This window comes from Procambarus clarkii, chromosome 2, assembly GCF_040958095.1.
Source record: "Procambarus clarkii isolate CNS0578487 chromosome 2, FALCON_Pclarkii_2.0, whole genome shotgun sequence".
NCBI classification, from domain to species: domain Eukaryota; kingdom Metazoa; phylum Arthropoda; class Malacostraca; order Decapoda; family Cambaridae; genus Procambarus; species Procambarus clarkii.
The window spans coordinates 46,134,095-46,156,512 of NC_091151.1; the positions used below are offsets into that span (position 1 = coordinate 46,134,095).

The window sequence follows — 22,418 nt, forward strand, 5'->3', positions numbered from 1 at the left end:
TAGATACAATATTGCACGCTAGAGAAAATTCATTAACCATTTCATTAACAACATAATCACTTTTGCTTATTCGTTCTCGAATGAATGGCTCATAATACTCTTTGATATTCGAACAGTTGGCCTTGTTAAGATAAAATTTGTATTGATGCATGTCAGGGCTTGCACAGTATATGAAGCCTCCCATCTCACTCTTGGGCATGTGGACACGTATTCCCCTTTGGAAGGGGAGGGGGGATTGACACGCACTTCCCCGTGGAAAGGAAGGGGCTGATGTCAGGCTATACATGCAGATGAGGTTGGTGACACGCGATGAAGGGAACTGTTGATGTCATTAGTGAGGTCGGTGGCCTTGCCAGAAGGGGAGAGAAAGGTCTGTGTTTGTATGTTGTAGCCTGGTGGGGTCGTTATTGCTTGCTGCTGAGTCTTTGTTGTGTGCTGTTAGGTCGTCGCTGTGTTGCACCTTGGTAGGTCGTCGATCTGCTGCAGCTTAGTAGGTCGTCGATCTGCTAGAGCTTGGTAGGTCGTCGATCTGCTGCAGCTTAGTAGGTCGTCGATCTGCTGGAGCTTGGTAGGTCGTCGATCTGCTGCAGCTTAGTAGGTCGTCGCTCTGATGGAGCTTGGTAGGTCGTCGATCTGCTGCAGCTTGGAAGGTCGTCGATCTGCTGCAGCTTGGAAGGTCGTCGATCTGCTGCAGCTTGAAAGGTTTTCGATCTGCTCCAGCTTGGTAGGTCTTTTCAGTTGCCTGTCATGCAGTGCAATACTTTCTTTTCATACCATTTCCTCGCTATTTATACCCTAAATACGTCTTTTCTAACTCAACCAAGTATAATCTAACATGAAATCTATGTTCCTCTCAGAAACATTGTCCTTAACAATATTAGTGTCTTGTGATTCTTGAGGAACTGCGTTCTAGAGAGGGCGTGTAGGGGTGGTGTGGAGTGGATGTTAGGGTGGAGTGGTTGATGCTGCTTCGGTGGAGTGGTTGATGCTTTGGTGGAGTGGTTAATGCTTTGGTGGAGTGGTTGATGCTTGGGTGGAGTGGTTGATGCTTGGGTGGAGTGGTTAATGCTTTGGTGGAGTGGTTGATGTTGGGTTCATGTATGGATTGACCGGTTAGCAGAAGGGAACGAGGGGGGAGGGGGAAGGGTTAATTTAGCCTACCCACAGCTCGACTATAAAACTAATATCGAGTTGATGAACTCTTCAACGACAGGTGATGGAGCGCTTCTGTTTTTTGTAAATACCGGGTTAATGAGAGGTAATTTACAGCGGTAATTACCGTACCTCATTAATGAGTCTAGCCTTCCTTGGTCGATATGAGATTAGCGGTATAACGAGTGATGTGAGATTAGCGATGTGAGACTTACCATATAAGATTAGGATTTTATGACGTGATATGAGATTATCGTTATTAGACTAGCGATATGAGATTAGCGTTATGAAATTAGTGATAACAGATTATTGTTATGACACTAGTAATATGAGATTAACGTTATGAGATTAGTGGTTAGCCTTACGAGACTGAATATCAGATATCGATATGAGACTAGCAGTATAAGTAGAAGTTGAGGTTGAGAAATAAGTTTAAAGAAGTTGAAGTAGGAGAAGTAGAAGCAGTATTTAAAAGGGATTAAGTAACCAAGTAAAAGATCACAATAGCAGGAATTATTGTTCGTCATAGAATAAATCTGGATTCGAATTGTGGTCCAAGATGTTTCAGATCCACCTTTCTTAACCATAAAGAATTAGGAACAGAACCCAAGAAACCACTGATTCCACCAGTCTTTCGTGAGCGGATTATCTAACATGGAAAAATCACGTTCACTCTGAACCTCTAACTCGGAAACTTGACATAAATTCGTCACTCGCTCAAAAACAGTAACACAAATCCCTCTCTCGTTCAGGAACAGTAGCGTCAACACCACGTTCGGTCAGGAACAGTAGCGTCAACACCACGTTCGGTCAGGAACAGTAGCGTCAACACCACGTTCGGTCAGGAACAGTAGCGTCAACACCACGTTCGGTCAGGAACAGTAGCGTCAACACCACGTTCGGTCAGGAACAGTAGCGTCAACATCACGTTCGGTCAGGAACAGTAGCGTCAACACCACGTTCGGTCAGGAACAGTAGCGTCAACACCACGTTCGGTCAGGAACAGTAGCGTCAACACCACGTTCGGTCAGGAACAGTAGCGTCAACACCACGTTCGGTCAGGAACAGTAGCGTCAACACCACGTTCGGTCAGGAACAGTAGCGTCAACACCACGTTCGGTCAGGAACAGTAGCGTCAACACCACGTTCGGTCAGGAACAGTAGCGTCAACACCACGTTCGGTCAGGAACAGTAGCGTCAACATCACGTTCGGTCAGGAACAGTCATAAAAACCCGACATTTGCTCAGGAAAAGTAAAGTAAATTCCTTTCATTCAGGAACTGTGGGATATACACATCTCTGGCTCAGGAAATGTGATGTCATCATCTAGCACGCAGAGGGAACATTCGTTCTAAAGGTAACAGCGACAAACATACTTGTGCCTGGAGTATTAGTTTCAATAATGCTGAAGAGAGATCATATTGTGTTCACTTAGGAGCCGAACCGAGGTTGAACAAAGCTATTATGCAAGTGATGAGATAATTAATTTGATGAATCCCTGTTCAGTATTTTTAATTAAAATGTCAAGAGTTTTGACATATCTTTCAGTGATTGCATATTGTAATTGCTATTTTATTATGCAGTAAGATAATTGCACACACAAGAACACACACGTATTATTTATATATGTTGTCTGAAACTGTGGTTTTGTTTTCATGGCGCCTGACAATGCACAACCAACAAGGCTTAAACAATGAATATATCATTTCTAAGCACACCCATCACCAAGGATATCCTGGACAACAACATCGAAATAATCGAGAGATTCAAATTCAATAAAAGATTAAAATCAGTGAAGCACTACATCTCAAACATTCTCAACAAATTATTAACAGGCAGTTCACACTTAGGTACATTATACCATCTTCAAGACGAAGTTATTAAACAAGTTGTAAATAAATGTAAATTTCCGCAATTAACTAAAGTTATTTGAAAATAAAAGTACATAAATCTCAAAACGACAGATTGACATAAACAAACGTAAACGCAGTCAGACATAGCGGCGTTGATAAACGAAGACGCAGTCAGACAGACATAGGGGAGCGTTGATAAACGAAGACGCAGTCAGACAGACATAGGGGAGCGTTGATAAACGAAGACGCAGTCAGACAGACATAGGGGAGCGTTGATAAACGAAGACGCAGTCAGACAGACATAGGGGAGCGTTGATAAACGAAGACGCAGTCAGACAGACATAGGGGAGCGTTGATAAACGAAGACGCAGTCAGACAGAGAGATGTAACTTATGGACGAAATCGCATCCCGACAGTGACATCGCCTGACGAAAACGCAGAGTAAACCAAACTCTCATGGCCCCAGAAGGACATGATAAGAGGATCAAAGCCACATTAATGAGACGAAGCGGAGGCATATCGCAGACACGCCGTTATCCTCAAGTTTCTTGCTGACTGGAGGAGCCGACGATGTCCCTACCAGAGTCCATTTGAAAGAGATTCAAAGCAAATTCTTTTGCTAGATTTTTTCTGTGAATTTAATGGTAGACTCTGAGAAAATATTATATACAGCAGTGATAATTCAAATAGTATAAATGATTCCATTAATAATGGAAACAGACAGGGAATGGAGTGCGTATGGACAGACAAGGCAGAAGGCAAGAGAGAGACAAGACTCAGATAGACAAACATACACAGTCGAATAACCATTAAAATTATCAGCAAATAAAGGGCCTCCATTCCCAGAGAAGAAAAGAAAACACAAAAAAAATCGTGACCCAGCTAAAAATTCAGTTTCAAAAACCCATTGACGATATTATACGCCTAAAACTAAATTGCGTCTTAGGGAGCTGAGTACATAAACAGTTTACGAGGCAGTTAGCCAGCAACCCCATTATTTACCAGCCGTTTCGCTGAGCTCGCTATGCCAGGCCCAGAGAGACCAACCTTTAATTATCAATCACTAAGATGAATGATAAATAGCGTTGTTATCAAGAGAAAACATATTGATGCAAAATTGACTGCTGAGTACACACACACACACACACACACACACACACACACACACACACACACACACACACACACACACACACACACACACCTATAAATATCTACCGCATTTTCCCCGCCCACTGTCTAACCCAATGTTTGAGTGGGACCCATCCGAATTATTTCCCCATTTCTCCAGCTATGTATGAATACAACCTCCCCCCTCCCTCCCTGCACACACACAACTCTGCCTCTTTCTCATGTGTATTAAAGATAAATTTGCACCTTGTATATTCATTCCTTACTTGAACATGTTTCAGAGTGGAACGAAATGGTATAGAAAATATTCCTTTCAATAATCATTAGAGTTTCATTACCTGAATGTCGGTAAAATGATTGCTCAAGAAATATAAGAACAGAAAGTATATACTACAAGATCAACAATGCTGTCGTATATAATAGACAGTCAAACATATATATATATATATATATATATATATATATATATATATATATATATATATATATATATATATATATTTACAAGGAAAATTCCATAAATTGAGGAGAAAAGAATTTTGTGCTTTTGACAAGAATTACCCATGCTTGTCAGTTCCCCAACGACGGACAACAACAAAGACGTAGAGCTAATTTAAGATATCACACACAGCTGACAATCATATCTGTGAGCGTCCCAACGAGAATTTTGTAAGAGAGAGAGAGAGAGAGAGAGAGAGAGAGAGAGAGAGAGAGAGAGAGAGAGAGAGAGAGAGAGAGAGAGAGACTCGGAGAATGATGAAATGTTAATGTATGAAATTATTAAGATATTTTATATTTCACTTTTTTTTAGAGGACTCACTTTACTGACGTCCAAGGAAAGCAATTACACACACACACACACACACACACACACACACACACACACACACACACACATATATATATATATATATATATATATATATATATATATATATATATATATATATATATATATATATATATATATATATATATATATATATATATATTGGCTACCAACACGTGACGGGTGTCATGACGAATCTTAAACCTTCCCTCCCGTCCCTCACTTCACTTCTTCCCTCCCTCACTTCTCTCCGTTTCCTCCCTGATCACTTTGCTTCATTTCCTCACTACCCTTCTTCAATCACTCTACCTTTCTTTTACACACTCTGCCTTTCCCCGACTAATTTCACCATTCGCTTCATATAAATATCCTTTATTTCCTGACTTTCTTGCTCTCCATTTATTTACTCATTTTCCATTTCTTACTTTGTTCATCCGTTCAATGGCTAAGTCCACCATAGACTTATTTATTCCACTCTTTACTCACTTACTCCTTCCCTTCATCATTCCCCTCCCCTTGCCCTCCCACTCTTTAGGTTGACTTCTTTCCTCTCTCTTTTTCTTTTTCCCACCTTTAATCTACATTCCTCTCTCACTCCCTTAATTTATCTCTCCCATAATCCTTATCAATCCTATAATAAACACATCCATTAATCCTTCATTCCATTCTTCGTAGCTTCCCTTCTTTCTCTCTCTCTCTCTCTCTCTCTCTCTCTCTCTCTCTCTCTCTGTCTCTCTGTCTCTCTCTCTCTCTCTCTCTCTCTCTCTCTCTCTCTCTCTCTCTCTCTCTCTCTCTCTCTCTCTCTCTCTCTCTCTCTCTCTCTCTCTTTTACATAAACACACATTAACAGCAAAATACACAACCAAATGAAATAAAATTATCAACCTACAATGATTTCCCCAAAAACACATTTGTTATTCAGCAAATTGAGACATAACTCATTGAAGTAATTAAAGAAAAGCAGCTGCGAGACATTAATGGATCTTGCTAGAAGATGAAGCGACGCTAATATTGGAAGAACTCGTCCCACACTGCTGTTGACTCGGGGGCTCGTGCTTGGATAAATTGGTCCAGCCATTTTGTTAATGATGAATAATTGTTCCAATGATGGCTTAATTGAAGGGCACGTGTAGCTGTGGGAAGTTTCAGTACCTTCAGTTATTACTTTATGTATCTTATGTATCTTTATACTTGTATACTTTATGTATTTATGTATCTTTATGTATCTTTATGTATTACTTAGAAGTTATATGAATATTGTATTATTCATATAAGTTCAAAGCGTTATATGACAAAGAGTGTTGGAAAGACGGGACACCACGAGCGTAGCTCTCATCCTGTAGCTACACTTAGGTAATTACACTTAGGTAATTACATATACACATACGGGGTCTGACTCTCTGAGTGGAGAGCGCTCTAGACTTGTGGACCTAGGGACCAGGGTTCGATCCCGGCAGCCGGCGGAAAAACAAATGGCCAGAGTTTCTTTCACTCTGATGTTCCTGATACCTAGCAGTAAATAGGTACCTGGGAGTTATACAGCTGCTCCGGGCTGCTTCCTGGGTGTGTGTGTGTGTGTGAAAAAAAAAGAAATTAGTAAATTAGTAGTTAGTAACAGTTGATTGTTTGACAGTTGAGCGGCGGGCCGAAAGAGCTGAGCTCAATCCCCGCAAGCACAACTAGGTGAATACACACACACACACACACACACACACACACACACACACACACACACACACACACACACACACACACACACCCACACACACACACACACACACACACACACACACACACACACACACATATATATACACACATTGTGATTGACGGTTGAGAGGCGGGACCAAAGAGCCAAAGCTCAAGCCCGCAAGCACAACTAGGTAAGTACAATTAGGTGAGAACACACTCACACACACAAGCAGTAAGAGCTCCAATATGTGAGGAAGACTAAAAATATTACGTTGATCGAACATAAAACATAAGTTGTATATGCCCAGCAATATATACACATGTTCAGGTTAATTTCCGAAAAAAATTATTTAGAAAATTCTCTTAAATAATTCACAATGCAAAATGCAATTTCCAGAGATGAATGAAATTAGCCATGATTGAGGTGATCCCACACATTACCGTGTCAGAGGGACAGTGGCGACTTAATCCGACTGCCTTGGAAGTAATTAAATCAGCAATAATTTACGTTTATTTGACCTGACCAAACTCGCTGTTCACCTGGACTCGAGAGCCTTCCGATTGTAAATGCCATTCTACGATCATCTTTGTTTCACTCTCTTCGTTGATGATGATTGCGGTATTATTCTAAATATCCAAAAGTTTTCCTTTGATTTGTAAAGTGAATATTTTCTTCAGTCTATATCTATAACAATGTCTATTTGTTTGTTTATCAAAGGTTGAAGGCCAGATACTTACCAAACTTTGCAAGGAATGGTCCGAGGTACGGAACGGGCACAGGCTTGTTGGAAGGGGGACTATCAGGTGAAAGCACCTAGCTATCACGACTATATAGCACTGTGGAAGGGTTAGGATAATGATATGGGATGGGACGGGGGAAAGCAATGGTGCTCAACCACTTGGATGGCCGGGGATTGAACGCCGACCTGCTGAAGCGAGACCGTCGCTCTACTATCCAGCCCAAGTGGTTGGAAGCTTGTTGGAGTCGACATAATTCAACTGGGAACAGCGTGCCAAAAGTCCCATTCTTACCTACACAACAGTTTTTGGCACTTTCCGCCGCCTACACCAAGCTAAAAATGCTGAAAACAAAATGTTCAAAACAAATTCTTTTCATATAGTAATATACACCATTGTTCAAAATAAAAGGTTAGGTTAGGAATGATATGTACTTAGTGAGCGGTAGAATGTATCGAGTGCATATATGTCGGTAATTCTGACGTTCATCTTCGTTAGGTCAACACACCATCGGTTACACCCAGCCTCTCTGTATTTTGTATTGAGAATTGCTTTATTCCTTAAATATGTTGAGAGCTATAAATACACCTCTCCTTGGTCAGTAACAATTGTTTTCCCATAATAACACCTCAAAGGATGACAGGGACAAAGACCACCACCAAAAACAAAAGTGAAATGAGAAATTCGATCACTTTCGATTTTAAAACATTTAGAAATTCAGCGTTAAAAATATATAATAACTCCGGGCACTTACAAACCATTCTCATCAGAATAATCTTATACAGTCAAACGTACCATGGAACCAAAACACACGAGGCATATTCCCCCTGCCAGTGGGTCTGGAAGTCTGTAACAGAAGTGGTGGTGTGGGAGGGGAGAGTGAAGTACGTCTTTTCCAGTGACTATCATAGCGAACCAACCTCCACTTCCAGTAAAAATCTTGTATTGAAGGAACGAATATCAGGTTTCGAAAGACGTCAATACATGGAAACCACCTTTTATATTTCTACCCACCTCTTTTATTCATCATCTTTATCGAGTTTATTTCATTGTCATCTCTGTTTAGGTAAACACGGGTGGACTTGCATTTGAATTTGTCTGAATATTTCTTACTAGGTGCCTGTGAAACCAAGTTATTAGGCAGAGAGAATGAAGCGAAAACGTCCTTTATGCCTTCCCAATTTTATAATCATCTCAGAAGTGTCCGTTTTAGAATATTCCGCAGACAAAAGACACAGCAGTTTTGTGAGATATCGAGGTAATATTGAATGCAATTATTAATAAGCTACGGTGTCAGATGATGAGGTAACAGGGAGTGTTACTTTCTAGATTCGTTGCATCTTGATGAACAATTCATATATTTCCAGAAGTGGCTTTGACACCCTTGAATAACTGAGCAGAAACTACCTTTGTACTTAAGAAATATTTTCATAGAGGAATGCTGACATCGACAATCCGAAGATTGGTTAACGAGCAATCGACATGAATATCACTACATGAATCTAACATAAACTTTATAAACAAACCTCAGTAACTGAGCAACTTACACGTATGCGTGTGTGTGTGTGTTTGTGTGTTCATGTGTGTGTATGTTTAAACAAACGAATCACCAGCATCGATAGAAACAGCACATGCCGAAGATAAACACCTCATTCCTCACGGGAGACAAAGTGTAAAGCCGCCTGTCTGTGACTTGTAAAATAACGGGAACCAGAGGATTGCACAGAAGACGGAGAGCACCTCCAGCTTAAGGTGGGATCTGAAGCTGGCATCCGAAGGTGGAATGTGAAGCTGGCATCTGAAGCAGTATGTGAAACTAGTATCTGAAACTAGCATCTGAACCTTGCATCTAAAGCTGGTATGTGAAGCTGGCATATGTAGCTGGATTTGAATCTGCGTCTGAAGCTGGCATCTGAAGATAGCGTCTGAAACTTGTATCTAAAGCTAACATGTGAATCTGGCATGTGAAGCTGGCATGCGAGACTATCATATGAAGATGGCATCTGAGACTGGCATTTGAATCTGGCATCTGAAGCTGCCATTTAAAGCGTGCATCTGATGCACTGTGCTTTATTGTATTTGGTCTGTGATTTCCTAAGTTAAAGGCCAAATGTATATTGTTTACATATATCAACAACGTTAAACAAGCACCACTACCATCGCCGCACCACTTTACCATCATCACCACCACCATCATCACACCACTACCACCACCACCACCACCACCACCACCACCACCACCACCACCACCACCAACACCACCACCACCGAACATGCACCAAGGGAAATATCTCACCGAGCATTAGCCCAACGCTCTATTTCATCATGGCGCTCGTAGTTCTCTGTTGAGAGAGATAAACACACAACAACGTTTCGCCAGTAGCCTATAACAAGGGCGCCTGTATCATCCCGTGTGTGTGTGTGTGTGTGTGTGTGTGTGTGTGTGTGTGTGTGTGTGTGTGTGTGTGTGTGTGTGTGTGTGTGTGTGTGTGTGTGTGTGTGGATTTCAAATGGGTTTTCAGAACAAAACAGTACAAAATAGCTATCTCTACAATAACAAATAATAGTACAACATTTGCACCTCAGTTACAATATCAGTAATATATTTATACGAATAAAAGTATATATATTATATCTGAGGGATAATAAGGCTCTTTCACATTGCTGCTGCCGTTCAAAGTAGAAGTTAATTGGACAGGAAGTATTAACAAATATCACCATATTTCTCTGTTTTATTCAAATAAAACTTTCTTTAGTGTGGGCTGAAATGAATGATTATGAGAGAGAGAGAAAGAGAGAGAGAGAGAGAGGGAGAGAGAGAGAGAGAGAGAGAGAGAGAGAGAGAGAGAGAGAGAGAGAGAGAGAGAGAGAGAGAGAGAGAGAGAGAGAGAGAGAGAGAGAGAGAGAGAGAGAGAGAGAGATCTAGTAGATATCTAGAGGAAAACAGGTCAGGGGGGTCAATACACCAGACAATTGACGGTTAGAAAGGCGGGGTCCAAGTGCAAACAACTCGATATTGTTGACAAAAACAGTAAACACACACACACACACACACACACACACACACACACACACATTAATTGGTGAGAATTTTTTCAGTGTCAGAGTAGTTAGTAAATGGAATGGACTTGGAAGTGATGTGGTGGAGGCTGACTCCCTACACAGTTTCAAATGAAATATGACAGTTCAGCAATCTGTACACCAGTAGATTGACGGTTGAGAGACGGGTCCAAAGAGCCTAAGCTCAACCCTCGCAACCACAACTAGGTGAGTAAAACTACGTGAGTACACACCCCACACACACACTATTATGATTTAATCTAAATAATTGGAGACCAAAGAGCAGCAGCCCCAATATTAAAACCATTTTATGTATGCAACTGAGCTATTCTAAAGAAAAAATAATTTGGAATTGGACCGGAATACGCCAATGCAAATTACAGTGTCTGTATGTCTCGCCTCTGAGAGATCACCACAGCGTCGTGCGTGTATTGGAGGCAAATTGTAAACAAATTTAAATTGGAACTGCATTAGAAGTTCAATTAGACGTCCTCATCTGCACTCTAAGTGATGTTCGTGAATTCCTCCCCTGGACGAAACTTCAGAGTTTCAGTGTCCATGACCATGATATCAGCAAGCATTTACGCAACCACGAAACCTGAACATCTTTTTTTAATTCATTGCGGCTTTATTTACGTTAATTATACAGTTTGTGAGCTTCCAAGCAATACGAGGTTGTTTATAAACATAATAAACTTGTATTTTAAAGTTTTGATACTCCTAAGCTGTTTCATAAATGTTAACAAAGCCGCTAAGGTTAAGGAAACTATACAGGTCTTATAAGTGGCTGCGTAATTGCTTGATAAATCCTACCCTCTGGTTCTTTCCGTGATGGCGACCTAAAATTGCGATTAATATTTATATTGGTCAGTTGATACTCCAAATAAATGAAATCAGGAATGTCTAAGTTTGCCGCTGGTGACGCTAAGTTCAGCAGTGATAGTGTAAGGAGGCAACACATTACTAAGCTAACTTACTTTAACCTAAATACTATTTTCCTATTTAGGGGCTGGGAACTTATCTAGAGAAAGTGCCAAGCCTGACTATATGATGCTTGGAAGGAATCAGGATAAGGATTTGGGGACGGGACGGGAGAGAAAGAATGATGCCCAACTACTTGGACAGTCGGGGATTGAACGCCGACCTACATGAAGCTCGACAGTCGCTTTTCAAGTCTGATAAACTGATGAATGATCACTGTTCAGAGTCATGCAAATTTACGTATTCAGATCAGTATTCTCAGAAGCATAAAAATATCATATATTCCTTATTAATACTTTACGGTATATATGATATTCTACATTGGCGCATACATGATCATATGTATGAGTCTAAAACGCAAATATGTATGCAAATGCACATAAATGGTAAAAAAGTATATAATTTTCCATGCATATTGTGGCCGATAGCGCTGGATCGTATTGGATACAATACATCCATATGCAGGAAGGGATCCCTGCGGAGCGAGCTATTGAAAAATGCCATGGTTGGTAGATGTGGTGCGGGGGAGGGGTAGATGTGGAGCTGGGAGGGGGATAAATGTGGAGGGAGGGAGAGAGAGAGAGATGGTGAGAGAAAGACTGAGAAGGAAAAGTAAAGATATCAAACAAGAGAAAAAAGATACTGCGAGATAAATCAAGAGAGGGAGAATGATGTAAAGCGAGAAGGACAGAGAGAGAGATCCCTATACAGAGAGAAATTCCGGTAATATTCCTCTAATATCCTGAATTGAATTGGCTTTCAGGCCAGCATTAACTCCGCGGTGGGTGATAACGGAGGAAGCTTCAAGACCGCCACAAAGGTTGCTAACGTCCGTCTAGCTGTCTGTCTGTACGCATCTGTCACTCACTGTCTTTCACTGTAAGCCTTTGTCTTCCTTTAGCTGTCTAGCTGACGTTTTGCCACTGTCTATATGCTTATCTTTATATGTTTATCATTCTCACAATGCTTCTGTCTATCTGCTTAACTATCTGTATGTCTGTCACTCTTTCCATCTCTGTTAATCTGACTTCGCCTATCCCTTTTTTCTCCCTAAGAAAGGATATACACATCCAATAAGTTTACATGGTCAGATGCAGTAATATACCCAACCAGTCTGCGTGCCTGCAATATTTGCTTCTTCTTAACTATATTCCTTTAAACATTGAAGAAGTTGTAGCACCAGTTGCAATGGGTTGTATTAGCAGTTAGCATGGACAGTAGTAGAAACAAGTGTGTTCTCTCCCACACCATGCAGCACGCACACACGCCTCACATGAAAAGTTTTACAGGGAAGACGGGACTCCACGAACGTAGTTCCCATTCTTTTATATTAGCCACACAGGTAATTGAACTTCCCCGCATACAGGTGAACACACCTAAGATCGATCTCAATCGTAATCTACTCCTTACGAATCACGCCTCGGCTAATTCTCTGATGAAGGATATGAATGATGTAAGGCGTTTCACAAGGTGACTCCTGGGCTTAACTAGCCAAGGAAGTAACTGTCAAGAGTGTTGTGTGACCAGTATTTTGTGGTACTTTGTCGCATGTTGTAGTGTGATGACTAGCGTTGTTTATGGTGTTATGTGTGGGGGTTTCTTGCTTATTCTATTTTAAGCGGTTTCATACTTTTTCATTTTACGCGGGTTCATAAATTTTATTTTAATCGGGTTTGTTATTTTATTTTAAGCAGTTTCGTCCTATTTTATTCGGCTACATGTAAATTTTATTTCAAGGGGTTTCATGCTATTTGCCGATGATTTTAATCGGTATCTTGTTATTTTATTTTAAGGTGTTTCTTGTTATTTTATTTTAAGGTGTTTCTTGTTATTTTATTTTAAGAGGTTTTATACCATTTTATTTTTGGCGGTTTTGTGCTATTATATTTTATACGGTATCATGCTATTTTATTTTGATTAGTTTCGTGCACTTTCTCGCTTTTCCTTGATTCATGTTCTGTTATCGAAATATGTATTGCTATGTTTTTTCTCGACAATCGTCGTTTTTTATCTAAAGTCTATGAAACGACCAGTTGGCAAATAAAATCCCCAAAACTCATTAACGTCGAATGCGCCCTCAGCTCCCTTCATTATCAAATGCATTCGCTCTGCCAACGAAATAATTGCCCGCGATGATCACTACTGGCTGATTTCCCTTTCCGAGCGAAATAGTTGTCAGGTGAGCTCGTTATCAGACCCATTCGACGTGGAACAAACGCGTTGTTTGACGAATTCAACTACGAACTTGTGTATTTTTGGATGAATTCTTCATTGAACGAGTTTGTTACATCAATTTGTTCTTGAACGAGTGTTAGATCAATTATTTTGGATGAATTTGACCAATTTATTTAATGACGAGTTTGGAGTTGAGGTTATTCGTTATCCAATTTGCATCTGATCCATTCTCTCACTCAACACAGTTGTATAATAAGCTTTCAAGGGCTATGTCATGCCTGCAACGCTGTTTATTTTGTGCATTTTGCTGCATGTGACGAGCAACAGCACGTCCACCTACAGACAAATATTAGTTTTATTCCCTGTAACGGACGTAATATTTTCTTTGTTCAAAACTGTCCTTTAATTACTTAATGGAAAGCTTTATTTTTTTTGCTATATTGAGAGGCTGACCATCTCTCTGTAATGTCACCGTTCTTCTTAAATATTATCAACAGGATTGCATTGATTCTAAATCTTAATTCTTTATTATTAAGGACTTCAGTAAGCGAAGACACTGTTAAATTCTCACCCAAGTTTCGAGGAGGGAAGAAGCTTGACATTTCTGTACCTCTAAAATTTAGAAGCTGAATATTAATTAGTTTTTTACACTAATCTTTATAAACTACTTAAAATTAGTGAAAAAAATACTCTAAAGAAAACGAAAAGTCTAGACTTCTTTGCATAAGCTGTGAGAGATTTATCCAACTTCGTGGTAATTTCCAATTAGTAACTTCAAGAAGAGTTTTGACGAGAATAATGCGATCACTCATTTGGGAGAGCAAACTTGTCGTTGCCCGTTTGGCAAACTTGCCAATCAGGCAGTTAGTGTTGTGATCGTGGGCAGTTGTATAGTGACCTTGTCCCAACCAGGCATAGTGACCGCAAAGAGCTGTATGGTTCTGTAGTGATGACTTCTTCATTAGTATCTAACTCATCATTGTGAATCACTTTACTCTGGATGACCTGTTCCACATCACTATGTAAGTATAGGCTGTTAATAGGAATGTGCTTCACACTACTGAATTCCTCTTCAACCTAGTGACCTTGGATAAATAGTCTCACGACTACCAAGATTTTTGTACAGTCAGAGTGGTCTAGTGGTTAAGGTACCAGGTACGCCAAGGTGCATAGTGATCCTGGCTGTCTGGGTTAGAAAACTTCTGGGGTGTGGAGTTTTCAGCATATATATATATATATATATATATATATATATATATATATATATATATATATATATATATATATATATATATATATATATATATATATTTATATATATATATATATATATATATATATACATACATATATATATATATATATATATATATATATATATATATATATATATATATATATAGATCGTTCGAGTGTTTGAACTTTCTGAGTTCGAGTCACCTTGCAGGGTGTGTGTCTAAGTTTTGTTTACTTTTTCACTTGTGTGCACACACACACACACACACACACACACACACACACACACACACACACACACACACACATATATATATATATATATATATATATATATATATATATATATATATATATATATATATATATATATATATATATATATTAAATTATTAAATTTCCATTTATATTTATAAACAAGTACTTTTTGCGCAACGTTCCGCTTCAAAAGCAATTCTAACATAATTTTACGCAGCTTTGTTGTTCGGTTGATAATGAAGTTACCTCAGTGTTCTACAAACATTTAATAGCACTCGTCAAGTTTAATGAATAATAATGACCGGTTTGACGCCGCCAGTTGCTTTGTATAGTACGGTTTACCCGTAATAATGTACTGACGCATTGGTATATATTTTATCTATCTATCTATCTATCTATCTATCTATCTATCTATCTATCTATCTATATATATATATATATATATATATATATATATATATATATATATATATATTTACATATATATATATATATATATATATATATATATATATATATATATACATATATATATATATATATATATATATGTATATATATATATATATATATATATATATATGTATATAAAATATATATTTACATATATATATATATAAATATATATATATAATATATATTTACATATATATATATATATATATATATATATATATATATATATATATATATATATATATATATATATATATATATATATATATATATATATATATATATATATTAGCATATTTTGGTAGCAGTCTTTCCTATAGACATATATTATTAAATATGACCGAAAATGTAAGATTAATAATTCTAACACGAATTTTCTCAATCTTTCGTACATTTCTTTTCACTGTTGGTGGTAATTCAAAAATCAATTCTCCAAAATTCTCACAGATGTCCAAAATAAAAATGAATTTTGGAAAATTGATTTTTGAATTATCACCAACAGTGAAAAGAAATGTTCGAAAGATTGAGAAAATTCGTGTTAGAATTATTAATCTTACTTTTTCGGTCATATTTAATAATATATATATATATATATATATATATATATATATATATATATATATATATATATATATATATATATATATATATATATATGTATGTATGTACACAATGAACCACGAGTACGACTTTTGGGGCACATTAAATATTACAACTCCGTTTCGACACTTTACTGATACACGTACACACAAAAAATGACGTAAACATATGTATATACAAGCAACACACTTACACTAGGATGTTTATACCCACAGCTCAGCTATGCACACGTGTCCACATTTTCCATCACAAAGGGTGTCAACACACACAATGAAAAAGCAAGTGAGAGACCAGTGGACATATCATGTCTTGTTCAAATGTAAGGTGTTAAACCCTGTCGTTTAAAACAGGCTTTTTGCATAAACTGGAAAGCAAAGTTAATGTAATTCGAGAAGTGATGATATGGGTGAAGGAATACCTCTCAGGCAGGAAACATTGAGTGACATTTATCTCAAAGAAGTAAGTGAAGTGAGCAACTAATTGCGGTGTTCAATAAGGATGCTATTATAGCGAATCCTATTTCGAATATGATAAAACCTGATGGAATAAGTTCATTCACTTTCATGTTTTCAAACGATGCTAATCTAATGCTAAGATAAAAAGTCGGATGAGAGAGAGAAAAAAAGAGAAGAAAAATAATAAAAATGAGAGAGAGAGAGAGAGAGAGAGAGAGAGAGAGAGAGAGAGAGAGAGAGAGAGAGAGAGAGAGAGAGAGAGAGAGAGAGAGAGAGAGAGAGAGAGAGAGAAAGCTTTGACTCGCCTCAGATATAGTGAGAAAATTGCTACTGTACCTAAACGCTGATAAATGTAAACTAATGAGGATAGGAACACTAAATCGAAAAGATATCTCGAATCATACTGGGAACACACAGTGAATAATGCATCTCCAGCATTGATTGAGGTTGTTGTATGTTTTCTTTTGTAACTCCCTTCTTAACCTTTCTTTGATCATTCGGCAGGTAAAATGAAACGAAAAACTATCCCATATGAGAGATACCCTCCGGAGACACAAAGTGATACCAAAGAGTTAGATTTTTCCCCAAAATCTGACGTCAGCGGCTCGCATTAGCATAACAACGTTCGCAGCATTTGCAAAAGTTGCAAATGTCCTGATAGACATCTGTATCCTAGATAAGAAAGACTGCAGAATACTATATGCAACTTTTGTGAGACCTTCCCATATTCACGTAGTTCAAGACTTTCCACTCAGATCTCGAATGCCTTCCCGAATTAACCCTAAATTTAACTATGAAAGTAACATAATAGTAAACCATTGGAGTGTTCAAAGAAGTGAACTAATAAAAGACGACCTTATATAAAGCTTAGCAAACATGTACAGCAGTCAGTTAAAGATTGGAAGATGGATGCCAAAGAGAGGAAACGCAGCCCCCAGAAACACAGCTTACTGAGTAAAACAATAATATATATATATATATATATATATATATATATATATATATATATATATATATATATATATATATATATATATATTTATATATATATATATATATATATATTATATATATATATATATATATATATATATATATATATATATATATATATATATTTTGTTTTGTGATCGTCAATTGCATATATATATATATATATATATATATATATATATATATATATATATATATATATATATATATATATATATATATATATGCAATTGACGATCACAAAACAAAATATATATATATATGCGAACAAGCCTGAATGGTCCCCAGGACTATATGCGAATGAAAACTCATTTTCATATATATATATATATATATATATAAATATATATATATATATATATATATATATATATATATATATATATATATATATATATATAAATATATGAGTTTAACGAAATATATAGAAAGAGAGAGGGAGGGAAAGAGAGTCAGGTTCATGCTGTTTTAGAAAAATATACTCCTCTACTTGGTTGCATATTGAATTCTCCAGGTTCAAGGGGGACCTCAAGAACACAGCTTGAAGAAATAGGAGAGACCAAGTTTCCAGAACGCTAAAGTGAAATGGGCTTTTCAATTTGCTCTGCCGCTCTATGTGTTTGGTTTGTGGTGTATTTTAATTGTTGGAAAGATTACGAGTGTGCGAGTTTCAGGTACATCTGTGTTTTATTAAAAAGAAATGCTTGAACGTAAAAAAATATTTTTTTTTCACAGGTGCGCGAAAAAACTGCAGGCACACAAACTCAGTTAAAATGATACAGATACACAGATTCCAACAGATACACAGACACTCTCAGATGCAAGATACTCACAGATACAAGATACTCACAGATGTACAGATACTCATAGGTGCACAGATACTCACTAATGCACAGATACTCACAGAGGCAAAAATAATCACAAATCCACATATACTCTCACATTCATTCTCTAATTTATCTTTATTTCATCTCTTTTTCTTCGCCATTAGGCCTTTTGCAGCCTCTTTATTCCTATTTTCGCCTATAGCATACTTACTACTTTCTCGCCTTTCACCTCTCATTTCTTCGCTATATATTAACTTTCTGTTCCACTCTTCTGGCCGGTGTCAAGGTGTCAAGCGGCTGGACACCTTCATAAATACTGTCAAGCGGTAAACTACCCCGTGATAGTAGCTTTCTGAACACTTGTGACTCGAGTTAAATTCCTTATAGCTGTCCCTTCCTCTCGCTCTTCTTAACCCTTAGGCTTTCCTATTAGTTTTCACTGGAAAATGGGTATTAAACACTATCAATTATCACTGTTCTGTTGAGCTCTATCATCTGTCATTGTTCTGCTGAAACCCGTCATCACTCATTGCTCCGTTGGGTTTAGTCCTCTCCCATTGTGGAGCTTGAATCTCTAATCTCTCATTATTTTGTTGGAACCTATCCGTCATTCTTCTGTTAGAACCTCTCATCTCTCATTTTACTACTGGAGCTAATCGAATCTCATTGTAATGTTTAACAATTAAATTTTCATTGTCTTGCAAGATATTTATATATGCTCCGAAAACCTGTACAAAGAATCAACGTCGAAAACTGTGAGATCAATATTAAAAAATATATATAAAATACAGAACCTTATGAGTATCAGATAAGAAGAAAATTGGGTTTAGTCGATGCCGAGTTATCCCCAATTTAATTTGCATGGAAACTCCTGTTAAGGAACTTTTTTTACTATTTTTCTCTTTTTTTCCCTTTCATCCGGACGAAACTATTTCTTCCCTGACGGAAGTGACAGGATTATCTGGCTTAACCTACCAGGAGTGGGTTCGCTCCGAGGAAAATTGGCTGCATGTCATCTTGAACAAGATGCGTAGGCCAAAGAAGAGATTTATTGATGTATAGTAGAAAGAAAGAGAATACCAGAGAGGCAAACAAATATGGGGAGTGTGTGTGTGTGTGTGTGTGTGTGTGTGTGTGTGTGTGTGTGTGTGTGTGTGTGTGTGTGTGTGTGTGTGTGTGTGTGTGTGTGTGTGTGTGTTTTCTCCTGTGTACGTCTATGTGATAATGACTATAACAAGGGAGCCTCGCATAATTCAATTTACCATAATGATTTGCCACAAAAGCCTAGGCAGATTAGATTTTGACGAGCTTATCTTGGATATTAACGATGAATTTGCATAATAGAGATTTATTTTTTTACGGTCTCCGGAAATATTCACTAATTTTATTTAAGAATCTTTTGAGTGTCTTATTGAGGTTTTTGTATAAGAAAAGACGCAACACTTCATTATCAATACGTACCCCATAAATGTGTATATCTGCAATACATACGGGATATATTGTACATCATTAATTACCACAGATGGGTAGTTATATTGGAGTTGTCAGTATCACTACCAAACGTCACTGAGAAGCAATGACTTCCCATCCTCTTCATAACGTATATTTTCCTTGGATGCTTGAACTGAGGAACTTGTGCCCCTTCCATACGCATTTACATCATTAATATTCGTTATGTGTCTTTTGGTATACACGTCGGCGTCATCGTCTTCCTAATGTTCTCACTTTTACTTTCACATTGCACAGACGTATTTTCTTTTACTATACACATTTTAGTTATCAGTATAAGTTCCTATTAGTAGCACATATTTCTATGATTCATACACATTCCCATCTGTAACACGACCTCATCCATTCCTATATAAGCCTCCCCCCTACAATCCCACACATTATTCCTACAATCCAACTATCACCCCATATTCTCAATCATTAGCCTCACATTCACCCCCATTACTTCTCCCCCCCTCCTCCCAGATTTCCACCCATTATCCTCCATTCCAATCCATCACTCCCACATTCCCACTCACTACCCACTATCACATTTCCATTAAAAAATCACCTTACTAAGACCCCTTTCCATCATCACCCCTGATACTTTTGAGACATCCACACATCTTTTGTGTCACCCATTCGACTCAACTTTATACATACAAATTTCTTTCTCCGTGTACCTTTTGGGTCATCCACAAGGATGTACCCATACACGTTTACGTCACCTGTCCACTTTTGTGTCACCATACACCTTTTGTGTCACCCATACATCTCCACGTCACTCATTCACTTTTGTCACACCTATATGCCTAGTCTCGGTGCTCGAACAGAGAGCTGAGGGCCGTGCAGCACAAGGCATAGAGAGTGTATCATTAGCGCTGCGTGTTGACAGGTTTGAGGGTCGCTGCCACCAGGAGGTCGGGGAGCCACGAGGCTACCTCGTCTCTATGGCAACACGCCATCCTAACCCGGCTACCAGACGCACGACACATCCCCTAAACAACAAGGTCCTTTGTTCGACAGCCTCCCAAGATGGCTTGTACACTATATAAAAAAATTGGTAATGATGTATGAACATAGCTATCCACGAGACGCTGCAAATCTTTCCGAATATATCACTGTTTTTATCGAATATATTATTTTTGTGATTCTGGAGACAAGTGTAGGAAAGAATCGTGATTTTATTGTAGCCATGTTGTTCATAAATTGCAAATTAGTTTTTTCCTCGAAGTCCTGGTGACACTGTGGCCTTCGAGGGGAAATGAAAAACTCAGAGCTAATCCTGCCCGACTTCTGGAAAATTGTGAGGAAGATTAGTTTAGAGTGGAAAATCTTGTAACATTCTGGGCAACTAGAGAAGCAACCTGCAATATTTTTTGGCAACTAAAGAAGCAGCTTGTAACATTCTTTGGCCACTAGAGGGGCTACTGGAGTACACATTCTCGCATTCAGAGGATGAAAATGCAACATTCTGTGCAAGTAATGGAACAACTTGCAACGTTTTTGGTAAACAGAGGATCACCTTGAAACATTCTGGGCAACTAAGGGAAAACCATGCAACATTTTAGTCAATTTCAACTTGCAACATTCTGAGAAATTGCAGTAGAAATTGCGCGACATTCCAGAAATTATTCACCAAACATTGCCGAACTTTCCGTGATGAGTACAGAATTTTAAAAACAAGAAGTAAGAAAGTAATTATGAAACGAAGGCTCCAAGCCGGGAAGGCTATGTAACGAGAACTGACGTTAAAGCCAACATGTAGGGAGTAATGATTAATGAGAGGACGTTAACAGGCAAAGTTTTCGTGTTGCTGGATACCACTTCCAACTGCAGAGAGATGTTGAGGCGGAAAGAGTGGTTTTTATAAGGAGGAGGAGAGAGAGCGGGACGAAGGAGAGAGTGATTTCGAAAGAATGGGAAGAGGGGGAGGCTGGAGAGTGATTTTGAGAAGGTACAGAGAGAGGTGATGAAGACAGTTAGAGAGGGGGCTAGGGCGTCATATTAGGCAGGCAGGAATTAATAGGAAAACGGGACGAGTAAATTTCCTGGTGCACGCTTGCAACAATTTTATAACTTGCTATACTTTGTGACACATGTTGTGGTTAATTGTGACCTGAGGTCTGGATGAATATCGCTCAATATAACTTTCTTTACACACTCACTCTTCCCCTCCCCCTCCCCACACATACACGAAAATTCGCATCACCCATCACCCAAAAGATGGTGAGCTGTTACACGAGGACTACCTCCAAGGATCGGTGCAGGGACCTGTCCTATTTCTTATATATATCAGTGGTTAACTAAATAAGAGTCCTCCCTAGCCCTAATATCATATTATGCGTTCCTTACGAGAAAGATATTAATGAGTGAGATAAAATAATTTTAACTGAAAAAATATAACTATGGGGAGAACTGAAAAAATACTCTAGGATTTTGCAAAATAAAAATCTTGCTGTGGTAATTAACTGTTTGTGTTGGCAGTGATATA

General features: G+C 38.1%; 1 protein-coding gene across 1 annotated transcript in view; it reads left to right on the forward strand.

The window, feature by feature from the left end:
- Positions 1–22,418, forward strand: part of Fife (regulating synaptic membrane exocytosis protein fife) — a gene marked incomplete in the record, with an annotated part of 325,447 nt that overhangs the window by 85,062 nt on the left and 217,967 nt on the right.